Below are 15,050 nucleotides of genomic sequence, written 5' to 3' on the forward strand. Positions count from 1 at the left end.
ATAAAAGTTGTAATCTGTAAATGCATTTGATTTTACTGTAATTTGACAGTATTTGGAAACCATATATGCCAGACATTTAGTTTTCTTGCAGCTTTTTTTCTTACAGTCTACAGTCAGTGAATCCTAAATCTCCACTAGGCAACCACTTATCAGTCCAACAAGGACTAATCAGATACCTGGTTGAAAGTGAAATGCTGTGAACATCCCTGCATTAAGTGTAAGACAAATTCAGTATAAATTCAGTTTATGTAGTAGTAGCATTAACATGTTCATATTTATTGAAATCTTACAATTCATACATAAATGTTATGATGAATTGAAAATGGGGGAAGAAGTCCTTCTCTGGTCTGCATCCCCTTAACAATTGTGTATTGCACATCACTGTATAGGCTACATATTAATACGACAACTCAAGAAGAATCAAGAGGTTTATTTGTCACATACAGTGAAATGCAGGTGGTCACGCCCGCATTGATTGTGCAAAATGCAAAAAATATAGGTAACAGGATATGCATGATAAAAAAAGACATGCCATGTTCATGAAAAACTGGATCCTATGTACACTACAATATACAATTGTAACTCTGTATCTAAACTATACAATACCTTCTTCCTTTTAAAGTGACATTTTGTGCACAATACAATAAAAATAGGTAACAAAAGATATGCATGATAAAAAAAGACATGCCATGTTCCTGAAAAACAGGTTCCTATGTACATTACAATATACAATTGTAACTCTGTATCTAAACTATACAATACCTCCTTCCTTTAAAGTGACATTTTGTTTAAAGTGATCTGTACTGTACATACATCTGATAGTATTGTATATTACTATTGCAATTTACTGTTACATTTACACTCTGGTTGGATGCCAAATGTCTTCGTTGTACTGTATAATGACAATACATTTTAATCTAATCTAATTAGACTGATACCTCATGCGCGGGGGGCTCTTGCATCGGCCAGGGACCTGTTGTAGATATACGTTGCAGACTTCGCATTTTTCAACACCTTCTGAGAAGGAGTGTATTTGTCAGCTGGACCAGTGTGATTGATCTTGCATGACAGTAAAGCACAAACAGAGGGCTGACCTTCGAATTCTTTTTTGGCAATCGAAGCTTCGGGGCCGAGCTTCGATTTTACTTCGAAGCTTCGAATAAAAAAAACATATTATTATTATTTTTTTTTTATCTTATGTTGTGGGACTTGTACAGGCCACTTTGGGGCATTTTGTGTGTAGGTTGTATTTGTTGATGTGTATGAGTATGTGTGTGTGTGTTGACCTTTAGTTCAAGCAAAAAGGTTGGATGGAGTTTAACTGAGAGGGGTGGAGAGTACTATGTGACATTGTGACGGTGTGTGAAGTATGTATTTGTGTTGACCTTAACTCTTTCTCTGCCAACAACGATTAAACTCGTTATTGGCCGCCAATTGTTGAATGCCAACAACGAGTATACTCGTTATTTGATCGTTATTTCTTTTATTCGATATTTCCATTCATTATCCATCCAGGGAGCCTGGTGTTATCATGGGGCTGAGTCTGAGATCGCTAAAGTGGTATCGAGCACCATTTGAAACCTTGTGTATTGGGCTGTGCGTCGATGAAATGCCTCCGGGCGCTCTTTTCTAACCTGAACCTAGGGCTTCACCCGATCGCATTGAATCATTTTCGGGACCCCCGATTCATTATGCTGTGGTGGGTTATGTCGTGGGCCAAATGGACATACGATCTACCAGATGGCAATCAAATAATTGGAATATTCTTTTTGAAATCCCACCGGCCACAGGTAAGAGCAATTTAACGTCAATTTCAGCTTGATTGTGCCTTGTTTTCATAGCCATCGCCCTGATCAGCGTATGTTGTTGTACTAACGAATGCCGTTATTGACAATCAATTAATCAGAAACGACCCCCCCCCCCCCTTTCATGCATTTCATGATGGAACATAATACCGATCATATGCATTTGAATTTTTTATTGTAGCGTGTGTAGGGACAAAATGCCAATGGATTTAGTATAATACACGTCGTAGGCTATTATTAGCCTCCCAGGAATGACCATATACCGCTCTAAAACTATACAGGAATGTATGGATGGAATTTTTTTTCTTTTTCACATATTGAACGATAGATACTGGATGTCAAATGGGCCATAGTATTGCATCCATAGCTATAATATAGAATATAGTTTTATAGCCCTGCAAACAAGGTGACAGACTCCATTGGTCATCGGGATTCCTGGCAAGAGCATCCAAAAGCTGCAATACATCCAAAACAGCGCTGCCAGGATCCTGATCCGTAAACACGAGCACCCCCATCCTCCACACTACATTCACATTGGCTCCCCATCTCATCCCGGATCAACTACAAAATCCTGATGCTCACCCATAACTGCATAAACTGACACGCACCCCTCTACCTTCAGGAACTCATCACTCCACAATCCTCCACCCGTACCCTCAGATCTGCAGGTAGCCTGCTCCTTCGGGTCCCCAGTTCCTTCGGGTCCCCAGTACCCGGCTCTGCACCATGGGGATACCGAGCCTTCTGCTCGGCTGCACCACGCCTGTGGAACAGCCTCCCCATCCAGCTGAGGGCACCACAGAGCCTGGACTCTTTTAAAGCAGGCCTGAAAACCTAGCTGTTTCAAAAGGCCTTTGATTGCTAGCTTTTTATACCAGATTTATACCAGATTTACAAATGCAGTACTGTTTGTGATACAAAAAGAGTCTAAAAAAGAGAGTATATACATTTGACGTAGAAACTGTACATTGGAGGAGGTTGGGTAGGTGGGGTGGGGGGGGGACTGTACATTGGAGGTGGGGGGGGGGGGGGGGGGGGGGTTGGGTAGGCGGGGGGGGGGGGGGGAACTGTACAACTGTACAAGCAAAACTGTACATTAACTGTACAACTGTACAAGCAAAACTGTACATTGGAATATCGACGAAACCTTACTTGGTCCCAAGAAGAGGGTCTCGTGTATTATTGGGTTAGGACATTTACTGTACATTGGAGGGGGTTGGGTTAGGACATTTACAGGGGCCAGTTTCGAATTGCAGAGACTTGCAGTCTCTCGTAGGTGCTCTTTGAGAGTGGTTTTGAAAGTGGGTAGTGATTCACATTCCGTTACAGCTTTGGGTAGGGCGTTCCACATTGATGTGGCATAATTGCGAAACGTGTTTAGTCCCTTGTTTGAGCCGAATCTGGGTTTAACATGATTTGTGGAGCTCCCTCTGGTGTTGTGGTCGTGGTATTCACTGACCTTTGGGAAGTATTTTGACATGTACATGGGTACCTTTTTACCTTAGTCGGTGAGTGTTTATTTAAAGTGAGTGTGTGCGTGTGGATGTGTGTGCTGTGAGTGTAGAATGATGATGGGTTGTTACATAGTGTCATTGTCGTTGAGCATCCTGATGGCCTGGGGATAGAAGCTCCTTCTGAGTCTCTCTGTACTGGCCATGAAACTCCGGTATCGCTTGCCTGACTGCAGCAGTTCAAAGAGGCAGTTGTTTGGGTGACTAGAGTCTTTGATTATTGGATTCTGCTATGGTTAAGGAACCACAACAAAGTGAATTTCACAATTTTTTTTGCTGTAAGGTACTGAATGATGTGACAATAAAGGAATCTAACTAACTCACTAACGTAAACACAAAGCACGTATGGTGGGTCGTACTGGGATCATGGATTGGGCCTTTAAAGATAAAAGAAAAAATAAGTTCCGAATGGATTTTCAGCATCAGGATGCAGGGTCATCATTTCCCTGTTTAGTGACTTTAGTCTTCCTGATCTGTGCTGTGTGAGCTGCCCGGTAATACTGGTAATACCCACCAGATGGGGCTCTTGTTGCAGAGACTGCCTCACATTCTTGTTCTGCATTGGCAGAAAAACTGGACAGAAGCTAAAAATGGATATAGTCATAAGCTCTGCCTGTATTTCCTTGGATTCCATTACCTATTAACCTGCTGTACTTTGATGTATAAATAACAATGATCTATATATCTGATGTGTATATAATATATATATATACTTGATGTATAAAGAATCATGACCGATGAACTTGTTATATACAGTATATTGGATTTATAAAGAATCATGACCGATGAACCTGCTGTATATAAACTTGATGTATAAAGAATCATGACCTATTAACCTGCTGTATATATATATACTGTATAAAGAATTATGATGCTTTTTTAAGCTTGAATGAGTAGTGGGGCAGCTCCCAGCAAGTGTGTGTGCGTGCCTGCCTGCCTGCCTGCCTGCCTGCCTGCCTGCCTGTCTGTCTGCCTGCCTGCCTGCCTGCCTGCCTGCCTGCCTGCCTGCCTGCCTGCCTGCCTGCCTGATTGATTGATTGATTGATTGAAAAGTTTATTAACAGATTGCAGAATGGGTACAGTACAGTACAGCTCAATACATACAATTGTTAAGGGGATGCAGACCAGAGAAAGACTTTCGTCTTGTTTACATCAGGGTCCCCCATTTTCAATTCATCATGCCTGTCTGTCTGTCTGTCTGTCTGTCTGTCTGTCTGTCTGTCTGTCTGTCTGTCTGTCTGTCTGTCTGTCTGTCTGTCTGTCTGTCTGAGAGTGAGTGACTCTCCTGCCTGCCTGCCTGCCTGTCTGTCTGTCTGTCTGTCTGTCTGTCTGTCTGTCTGTCTGTCTGTCTGTCTGTCTGTCTGTCTGTCTGTCTGTCTGTCTGTCTGTCTGTCTGTCTGTCTGTCTGAGAGTGAGTGACTCTCCTGCCTGCCTGCCTGCCTGCCTGCCTGCCTGCCTGCCTGTCTGTCTGTCTGTCTGTCTGTCTGTCTGTCTGTCTGTCTGTCTGTCTGTCTGAGAGTGAGTGACTCTTCAACCCCCTGCCAACTACTTATTAAAATAAGCTGGTTGGCGAGCTCCCGTAGCTCACCGCGTACCTCCTCGGCGCCATCTCTGCGTCGGGGACAACCGTGCTCGTCACGGATCTGGGGTACACAAGTTCGATTCCCGGACCCGCCATATTTTCTCAGAGTGTCTTTCCCTACTCTACATCCCATTCAACCTGTTTCTGTCGGTCATTCTTGACCAAAAAAAAAAAAAAAAGAAAAAGCGATAAACGCTAAAAAATAAAGTTTAAAAAAATTAAATAAGCTGGTTATATAAAGGTTAATTTTTTTTTTAATAATACATCCACATAGCTTTTATAAAGGTGCGGAATACAAATATTGCTTTTCTCCCAAAAGATGTATTGATTAATGCATTTATCATTTAAAAAAAATTTGTGGGTCCAAAATGAATGCTTTATCTCAATTACAAGCAATCTAGAAAACATATATGGTAAATATTTGCCATTAACCCCTGCTAGATCACATTTATCAATAAAGGTGCTATTAATTTTTTTGTGATAAAATGTGATGCCCTTTTTTTTATGGCCTTGACATCACGGCAAAAAGGTCTCTGACTCACAGATTGAACGGGTTGCCTATAACATGACAGCTCTGACTCATTCAGTATGTTTGATGTGTTTATTCATGTAGGCATCCAAAGCAAAACAGTCCTGACGTTTGTATACCTACACATCCATGTTGTCAATCACACTGTTAGTTTGAACCAATATGTTTTTTTGTAGTCTTGTTACGTCATGTCATATCTATGGTCTTTCAAAGTGCCTAAATCACAAAGTGATTTACAGTGTAAATGGACTGAATTTATATATACAATATAGAGGCCTGGCCTACAATACCTGTCTGAAATGGCTGGGTTTCTATTTGAAGAATCATACACTAGAAAAAACCTTGCTCTTTGACAATAGTCGCTGTGACAGAAGCAATTTAAGTTAGGCTATAACTTAAGTAAATAATTACTCTGGAATGCACTCATATCATCATATCATAATAATAGAAAAATGCACTCAGTAGAGTGCAGACCTCCACAGAGGCCTAACCATTTTGCCGTTACTTTCACATGCAACATTTTACTGGGTAGATGACAGAAACTGCCCCCTCTGAAAACTCTTTAAAAAACACATTTGTTCAGACAGGACTTTGGTCATACATAGGTACTCTTTCTAGTCCTCACTGTTCATATAGTTTTGTTTTTTAATTAGTGGCTCATGATTTTATTCAAATTATTTTATTCTACTTATTTTTGTATCTGGTTTCAGTGTTTTCTTTAACTGCTGTCTGTTGTTGTTGTCATTTATTTCTGATTTTGTTTTGTTGTGTTTTTTTTTATATTAAGCTGTAGTGTAAAGCACCCTGTGCATTCGTGCTGTGAAGGGTGCTATATAAATAAAAGTAATTCATTCATTCAGAAACAATAGTTGCCAATATTGCCATGTGGTGGTGCTAGAGGAAGGCACACACATCCACATGCACACACTCACTTTTAAACAAACACTCACTTTAGACACTTTAACACTATATTATATTTATCTATTAAGAGATTTGCACTACATTCATACCTCATTTGCAATGGCACCTTACCTCAAAGTTTTGTACCTCATTTTCTGCATTGTACCTCACTGTTTACACATTTTTACTCACTGTACTTAGACTGTACCTAGGTTGTACTTTGAATGAATGAATGAATGAATTTATTCACACACACACACGATACATTACATGTAAATATCCTCATGTGATACAACAACGTCGCGATTGTGTGCATGTGCCAGGTCTCCCAAGAAGCTATTTAAAGCTTTTGGAGGGAGCCTGAACACAAATATAAACAGAATATAAACAACAAAACAATAAACAAAACAAAACATACAACGTGGGTAGGTTTACACACCTACCTACTAACTGACATATAACATAGATACATAATACAGACAATTTATATTCCTAAGTTATAATTTTAATTAGAGATATGATTTAAGCAGTTCCTCTTTCAGTGGTTTTTTAAATGTTTTAAAGGATTTAGTCATTTTCAGATTCTTGTCAAGCTTGTTCCAGATCTGTGGACCCCTGCATGCTATGCTTAGGCTAGCACAATTTAGCCTTCTCCTCTTACCAAATATAAGATGCCTATTTCTGTGAGACTGTGGTCTGGAGCACAGCCCAATTGCTGAATACACAGGAGAGGAGATAGGAGCGGTTTCAAGGGTGTTTAATGAAATGAGCAACACAGGAATTGGGGGAAATAGAACAGGGTTATGTTCTGTCTTGTGGCTGCCGTGGCGGCAGCGAGCGAGCAAGTGGTCCTTGTGCTTGTCTTGGGAGCTGCTGGGCTGCAGCGGGTGAGCAAGTGTTCCTCTTCGGGGACAGGAGACGTCCAGGCAGGGACGGCGGTCCTTTGGGGCACAGGAGAGAACAGGTTAGAGTAGGCAATACAACAAGGATGGAATCCAGCAGAGCTTTAGGCAGAGACGTCGTACCTGGGTAGTGGTAATTAATACCACGACAGCTTCTGGTCAGCGTCGAGGAGTAGAAGTAGGCATTCCATCAGGGGAGGATTGAGTGCAGCTGTGAAGAGTGAGGTGCCTGACCGCGTGTGAATTAGGGGGATGGAGTGCAGCTGGGTGTATGAGGGTAAAGGGAGGGGTGGATGGAGAAGGAGAGGATGAGGAGGAGTGTGTAGTGGGTGGAGAGGGGGATGAAGAGGAGCGTGTGGAGAACGTGAGGGGAAAAGGAGGGGGAGTGAAGTATGCCCGTGCTGTGATTATGACAGGACCCCCCCCTCTACGGGCGCATCCTGACGGCCCAGGCTTGTCAGGGTGAGCCCGATGAAAGTCCCGGATGAGACCCGGGTCCAGGATCATCGGCCGGGAGATCCAGCTCCGCTCCTCCGGGCCGTAGCCCTCCCAGTCGACCAGGTACTGGAAGCCGCGGCCGTGTCGCCGCACGCCCAGCAACTCCCGGACCACGTAGGCCGGGTGGTCGTCTATCACCAGTGGAGGAGGGGGCTCTGGAGCAGGGGGAGACAGGGGACTGGAGACCACCGGTTTGAGCTGGGAGACATGGAAGGAAGGGTGAATGCGCATATGGGGGGGGAGCTGGAGCTTGACAACAGAGGGATTTATGAGGGACAGGATCTTGTAGGGCCCCACGAAACAGGGGGTTAGTTTCCGTGAGACGGATTTGAGTGGCAGGTCCCGAGATGAGAGCCATACCATCTGACCTGGTACATAGGCGGGAGCCGGGGTCCGGTGGCGGTCGGCGAAGCGCCGGTTCTGGTCCGTAGTGCGGAGCAGCGCAGCCCTCGTCTCCTCCCAGATCGTCCTGCAGCGGCGGAGATGGTCTTGCACCGACGGCACGGCGATCTCCTCTTCCTGGGCAGGGAACAGCGGGGGTTGGTAGCCCAAAGATGACTCGAAGGGGGACTAACCTGTGGCAGCCGAAGACAGGGAATTGTGGGCGTATTCGACCCACGGCAGGAAGGCGCTCCAGCCGGAGGGGTCCCGGGCTGTCACGCAGCGGAGTGCGGATCCCAGGTCCTGGTTGGCCCGCTCCGACTGGCCGTTGGTCTGTGGGTGGAACCCGGAGGAGAGGCTGACCGTGGCCCCCAGAGCCCGACAGAAGGCCCTCCAGACCTGGGATATGAATTGAGGGCCCCTGTCGGAGACGATGTCTGCCGGGATCCCATGGAGTCGGAAGACGTGGAGTACCATCAGGTCAGCGGTCTCTGCAGCAGAGGGGAGTTTGGGAAGAGCAACGAAGTGCACAGCCTTTGAGAAACGGTCAACAATGGTGAGGATGGCTGTGTTACCGTGTGAGAGGGGAAGGCCGGTGACGAATTCCAGGGCGACGTGCGACCAGGGCCGACCGGGGACAGGGAGCGGACGAAGGAGCCCGGCGGGCGGTCGATGGGAGGCCTTCGCACGAGCACAGACGGTGCACGCCAGGACAAAAGCGCGGGTGTCCTCTCTCATGGTGACCCACCAGAAGTGCCTCTTCAGCAGGGATAGTGACCGGTCGATCCCAGGGTGGCACGCGAAACGGGAAGCGTGAACCCACTCGAGCACCTGGGAGCGGACAAGGTCAGGGACAAAAAGCCGGTTAGGTGGACCGTTACCTGGGTCCGGCTGGGCACGCTGTGCCTCCCTGACGATGGACTGGATCTCCCAGGTGGCGGTGGCCACCAGACAGGATGTGGAGAGGATGGTGTCGGGGTGTGTGGGACCCTCCTCGGGGACGAACTGCCGGGAGAGGGCGTCTGGCTTGGTGTTCTTGGAACCAGGCCGGTAGGTCAGGGTAAAATTAAACCTGGCGAAGAACAGCGCCCAGCGAGCCTGGCGAGAGTTCAGGCGCTTGGCCGTTAAGACGTAGGCGAGGTTCTTGTGGTCCATCCAAACCAGGAAGGGGACCTCCGATCCCTCCAGCCAGTGCCTCCATTCCTCCAGGGCTAACTTGACCACCAGGAGCTCCAGGTTCCCGATGTCGTAGTTGACCTCGGCTGGGGTTAGGCGGCGTGAGAAGAGAGCGCAGGGGTGGAGCTTCTGGTCGGTGACGGAGTGTTGGGAAAGAACCGCCCCCACTCCGGTGCAGGAGGCGTCCACCTCCACTACGAACTGGTGGGACGTGTCCGGCTGGACGAGGATGGGAGCGGTGGTGAAGCGCCGGCGCAGCTCGGCGAAGGCGGAGTCCACTGCGTCGGACCAGACGAAGGGCACGGAAGGCGAGGTGAGTTGGGTGAGGGGCGCCGTGACCAGGCTGTAGTCCCTGATGAAGCGCCGATAAAAGTTTGCAAACCCCAGGAAGCGTTGGAGCTGTTTGACGTTGGTGGGACGGGGCCAGTCGGACACCGCTCTGATCTTCTCGGGGTCCGCCCGGATCTTGCCGCCCTCAATGATGTAGCCGAAGAAGCCGATGGAGGAGACGTGGAACTCACACTTCTCCGCCTTGACGAATTGCTTGTTCTCCAGAAGACGCTGGAGGACCCGGTGGACGTGCTGGACATGCTCCTCCATGGAGCGGGAGAAGATCAGAATGTCGTCTAAGTAGACGAAAACGGAGCGGTGGAGTACGTCACGGAAAACGTCATTGACGAGGGCCTGGAAGACAGCAGGGGCGTTGGTCAGTCCAAAGGGCATTACCTTGTACTCGAAGTGGCCGAGTGGTGTCTTGAAGGCCATCTTCCACTCGTCTCCCTCCCGCATGCGGACAAGGTGATAGGCGTTCCTGAGGTCCAGTTTTGTGAAGATGGTGGCACCTTGCAGGGGCTCAAAAGCAGAGTCGATTAAAGGCAGGGGGTACCGTGATGTTGTTGAGGCCCCGGTAGTCGATACAGGGGCGAAGGGAACGATCCTTCTTGGAAACGAAAAAGAATCCTGCGCCGACAGGAGAGGAGGAGGGGGTGATTATGCCCGAGGCCAAGGATTCGTGGACGTACTTCTCCATTGATTCTCTCTCTGGGCGTGAGAGGTTGAACAGGCAACTAGCGGGGAGTGGTGCTCCGGGGAGTAAATCAATGGCACAGTCATATTGGCGATGAAGAGGCAGGGAGAGAGCCAGTTGTTTGCTAAAAAACGCTTTTAAATCATGGTAGGCAGGCAGAATTGCAGACAGATCAATGTTCTCATTGGGGGGGTGCGAACCGGCGCCCTCTAGTGGCGGCCGAGCCGATTGCAGACAAGCGACGTGACAGTGGGCGCTCCAGCTGGTCACCAGGCCGGTAGGCCAATTGATAACGGGATTGTGTAACTTGAGCCAAGGCATGCCCAGGACAATGGGATTGTGGGGAGAGTTGGTAACGTGAAACCGAATATTCTCGCTGTGATTCCCGGATAGCAGAAGGCGGAGGGGTACGGTGTGGCGAGTAATCCGTGTGAGAAGTTTCCCGTTTAACCCCCGGGCGTCACGGGGTATCGGCAAGGCGTCAGTAGCGATGTTGTAACGGGAGACTACTCCGGCGTCGATGAGGTTCTCGTCGGCCCCTGAGTCAACCATGGCGGATAACGGGAGTGATTGGTTATTCAGACACAGCGTGGCGCGGAATAGCATGTTTGGGCCGGAGCTGGGAGCGATATCAAGACTCGAACAGATGCCCAGCGCTACTGTCGAGCCCCGTCGTTTGGGCAAAGCGAGCATGAGGCAACGGAGTGACCTGTTTGGCCGCAGTACAGGCATGCTCCTGTGGCGAGCCTGTGTCGGCGTTCGCTGGGGGGAGACGTGAGCTGTCGAGATCCATGGGCTCGGAGGAACTATTTTCTTCAGCGCGGGCGGCGCGACGAGGCGGACCGGGTATAGGCGAACGAGCGGTGCTAGCTTTCTCTCTACGACGTTCCCGAAGACGCATGTCCAGTTCCCTGGCCAAATGGATTAGCTTGCTCAGGGAGGTGGGTCTTTCTTTGGACGCAAGCTCGTCTTTTATAGCGTCGCTCAAGCCTTGGCGGAATGCGCCTCGCAACAGTGTGTCCCCCCAGTCGGAGCCGGCGGCGAGGATGTGGAACTCGATAGCGTATTCGCTTACACTGCGACTTCCCTGGCGGATCGAAAACAAGCCGGAGGCCCCCTCTGAGCCATCTGGAGGGTGGTCAAACACTTTACGCATGTCGTCGACGTACTCGGAGTACGAATTGCAGAGGAAGGAATTATTAAAGTGGAGAGCGGTGGCCCATTTCAACGCTGCGCCTGTGAGCAGAGCCGACAGGTAAGCTACCTTAGACCTATCGCTGTGAAACGTGTAAGGTTGCTGTTCGAACACCAATGAGCACTGAAATAAAAACGCACAGCATTTGGAGACGCTTCCGTCATAACGCTCTGGTGCGGGGACAGGGGGTTCTCTATGCGGGGGACTTGGTGCAGCGGGGGAAGCGGCTGGTAGGCCCTGCTGTGCCAAGTGTGCCTCGATACGGAGATATTGTGTTTCTCGCTCAACGGAGTCGAGGGCGAGAGCGGCGTCTAGGGAGTGAGCGAGTTGGTCGACCCGGGCGGTCTGGCCGTTGATGATACTCACAGACTGCTTCTGAAACTTCTTCCATTCCTCGGTCTCGTGTACAGCTGGTGCTGTCATCGTGGTCGTGGTATTCTGTGAGACTGTGGTCTGGAGCACAGCCCAATTGCTGAATACACAGGAGAGGAGATAGGAGCGGTTTCAAGGGTGTTTAATGAAATGAGCAACACAGGAATTGGGGGAAATAGAACAGGGTTATGTTCTGTCTTGTGGCTGCCGTGGCGGCAGCGAGCGAGCAAGCGGTCCTTGTGCTTGTCTTGGGAGCTGCTGGGCTGCAGCGGGTGAGCAAGTGTTCCTCTTCGGGGACAGGAGACGTCCAGGCAGGGACGGCGGTCCTTTGGGGCACAGGAGAGAACAGGTTAGAGTAGGCAATACAAGGATGGAATCCAGCAGAGCTTTAGGCAGAGACGTCGTACCTGGGTAGTGGTAATTAATACCACGACAGCTTCTGGTCAGCGTCGAGGAGTAGAAGTAGGCATTCCATCAGGGGAGGATTGAGTGCAGCTGTGAAGAGTGAGGTGCCTGACCGCGTGTGAATTAGGGGGATGGAGTGCAGCTGGGCGTATGAGGGTAAAGGGAGGGGTGGATGGCCCAATTTTTTTTTTTTTTTACTAGACATCACTCAGGTGTATGATTGATGCTCTCATTGATACTATGTTTGTTTCTGAAGTGTGTGTGTGTGTGTGTGTGAGATATATAGAGAGAGGGGGGGTGAGAGAGATGAGGAAGGGGCAAGAGAGAAAGAGAGCTGGGAGAGTGTGTGTGAGAGAGAGAGAGGGGGGGTGATTACTCAGCCCTTGTGTGGGTGAATGTAACAAGTTCCTAACGTTTTCTTTCCCCTATTATTTCATGCACACTTTATTCATTGTTTTAAATTATTATTTTCTTTTAAGTTATTTTGTGCATCACTCTGTTTTGAATTTGATGCAAATGTGCAATTCATGAGGGTCATCCTTTTGTGTTAAATGGCTGCATAAAGCAAGCATTTGTTGACTCGCATGTTGATAAGAGTATTAAAACTTGGAACTTGAAAAAGATCTGTTTAACACTTTGAATGCCACTCACGGCTTTTCTCGGGTTTACCCCCCGCGGGTTGAATGCCCATCACGAGAATACTCAGTTTTTTTTTATTTTTTATTTTTTTATTAGCGATCTGAAATCATATTGCATCAAGCGAGCCTACCGTTGGAGATCCAGGCACCGCCGGCGCTCAGATGTGAAAAAAGCACCCCCTATCGTCTCCCAGATGGTAAATCACCCTTTTGGATTGGACTCAATGAAAGTGAATGGGAGAAAGGATTTCTGACTCCACATTTTACTTCTCACTGATGTAATTATTTTTGCTTGCGCTCGCATTAATTGGGGGCCCACTAATACATTCTTTCATGGGGCCCATAATCTACAGCTACGCCCCTATGAGATGATATATTATGATGCCATAAATTAACACTTGTTTGTATTTTCAGGCTGTACCGACACAGCGTGTAGGGCAGCCACTGTTTTTCCTCTTTTTAACTACTCTGTGCGTCAAGTGATTCCCTGTTTTTGAGTTTTTAATTAGTTTCCATTTTTACCTCTGTGCCATCTGACCGCTTTATTTTATTGTGTATTTTATCCAGCAGTGCAGTGATGTGTCATATTTATTAGACGTGCTGTGTGTGCTCTATAGAGGTGCAGTGTGGAGTTTGTGTGCAATCTTCTTTTTAATTATTAGTAATGGTGGTCTAGCTTGGTCCAGTTGTGTATGATCCCTTTTTAGTGTTTTTATTTAATAAAGTGTAAAATCTTAGGAATACAAAAACCTCTGTTGTACGCCGGTTCTTTTATTAGAAAACCTGTGTGGTCTGGGAACTCAGAACATAAATGTGTAACAAGGAATGAGGGTCTCTCCCCTTAACAGAGTGGCGCAGTTTCTATATATTCAACCATTAAGGTTACATTTGGCACAGTTGACACGGGATTCAGAGGTTTTTGTAGTCTCATGTGTGGTTTGATTTTATTTGATTTATTGTGAGGCACAGAGAGTAGGGTTTGAGGAAAAACAGTGGTTGTCCAGGAGAAGAGGACATCCACGCACTCTACCAACAGTTACAGTGAACATTCCTACCTTCCCTGTGGGTGCAGGAGACAAAGACAGTTAAAATGAGTGTGACGGATACTGACATTCAAGAACAAATTAAGGCCTTGACTGAGCTTGTTAAACAGCTGCAGGCAGAAAATACTCAGCTTCGAGACAGGGGAAATACACCAGCCCCTGAAGCATCAGGCCAAGCAGGACCCTCTGGGCCTCTAGCCCCGACAGCGAGTAATAATGTCACTATTAACCCAGCACCTGAGAGAGTGTATATTTATGCACCCAGGGAGAGGAAGTGTGCAAGTTTTTCCGGCGTTATGGCCCAGGATAATATGACTGTGGAGGAGTGGGTGGAGGAAGCACGAAGGTCACTGTCTGTGCAGCAAACATCCCTGGTAGAACAGACAGCATTTCTGTATGATCTTTTAGATGGAGAGGCTAAGAGCGAAGTTAAGTTTAGCTCCGCTACAGATAGAGCTAACCCGGAGGCCATCTTTACTATGCTGTTGGATAATTTTGGCTGTGATCAGACCTATGTGACGCTGCAAAAACAGTTCTTTCAGCGGCAGCAACGAGGAAACGAATCCATTCGTGAATTTGCTCAGGCACTGTGGGAGTTATTGGAGTTGCTTAAAAGCAAATATCCACGGGGTGTTCCAAACCCAGACATGGTCATTCGCGACACCTTTGTTGAGAATGTACGGGACGCTAAACTACAGTGTGAATTGACACATCTAGTCCGGCAGCACCCCACCCATTCATTTAAAGCTATACGGGAAGTTGCCATTAAATGGGAAAAACGAAGGCCCCCTATTGACACCCACAGAGCACGAGCATATTCATGTGACCTACACACCTCTGAAATAGTAGAGAGTAATGTTTCTGCCGGGCCCAGTGATGACTTTAGGGAACTTAAAGAGTGTTTCCGTAGGCAGCAAGCTCAACTTGACGCCATTCTCAAACATGTAGGTATACCAGCTACTGCTGCTAGCCCCACAGAGCCCCAGGCTCACCCCAGTGGGCACAGGCCAGGCTCGTACCGTTTCCAACCGGATGGCAAACCAATATGTATGCGTTGCAACAGAGCAGGCCATATTGCTAGGTTTT

This window comes from Notolepis coatsorum (genome assembly GCF_963971535.1).
Source record: "Notolepis coatsorum genome assembly, chromosome: 4".
NCBI lineage: Eukaryota > Metazoa > Chordata > Actinopteri > Aulopiformes > Paralepididae > Notolepis > Notolepis coatsorum.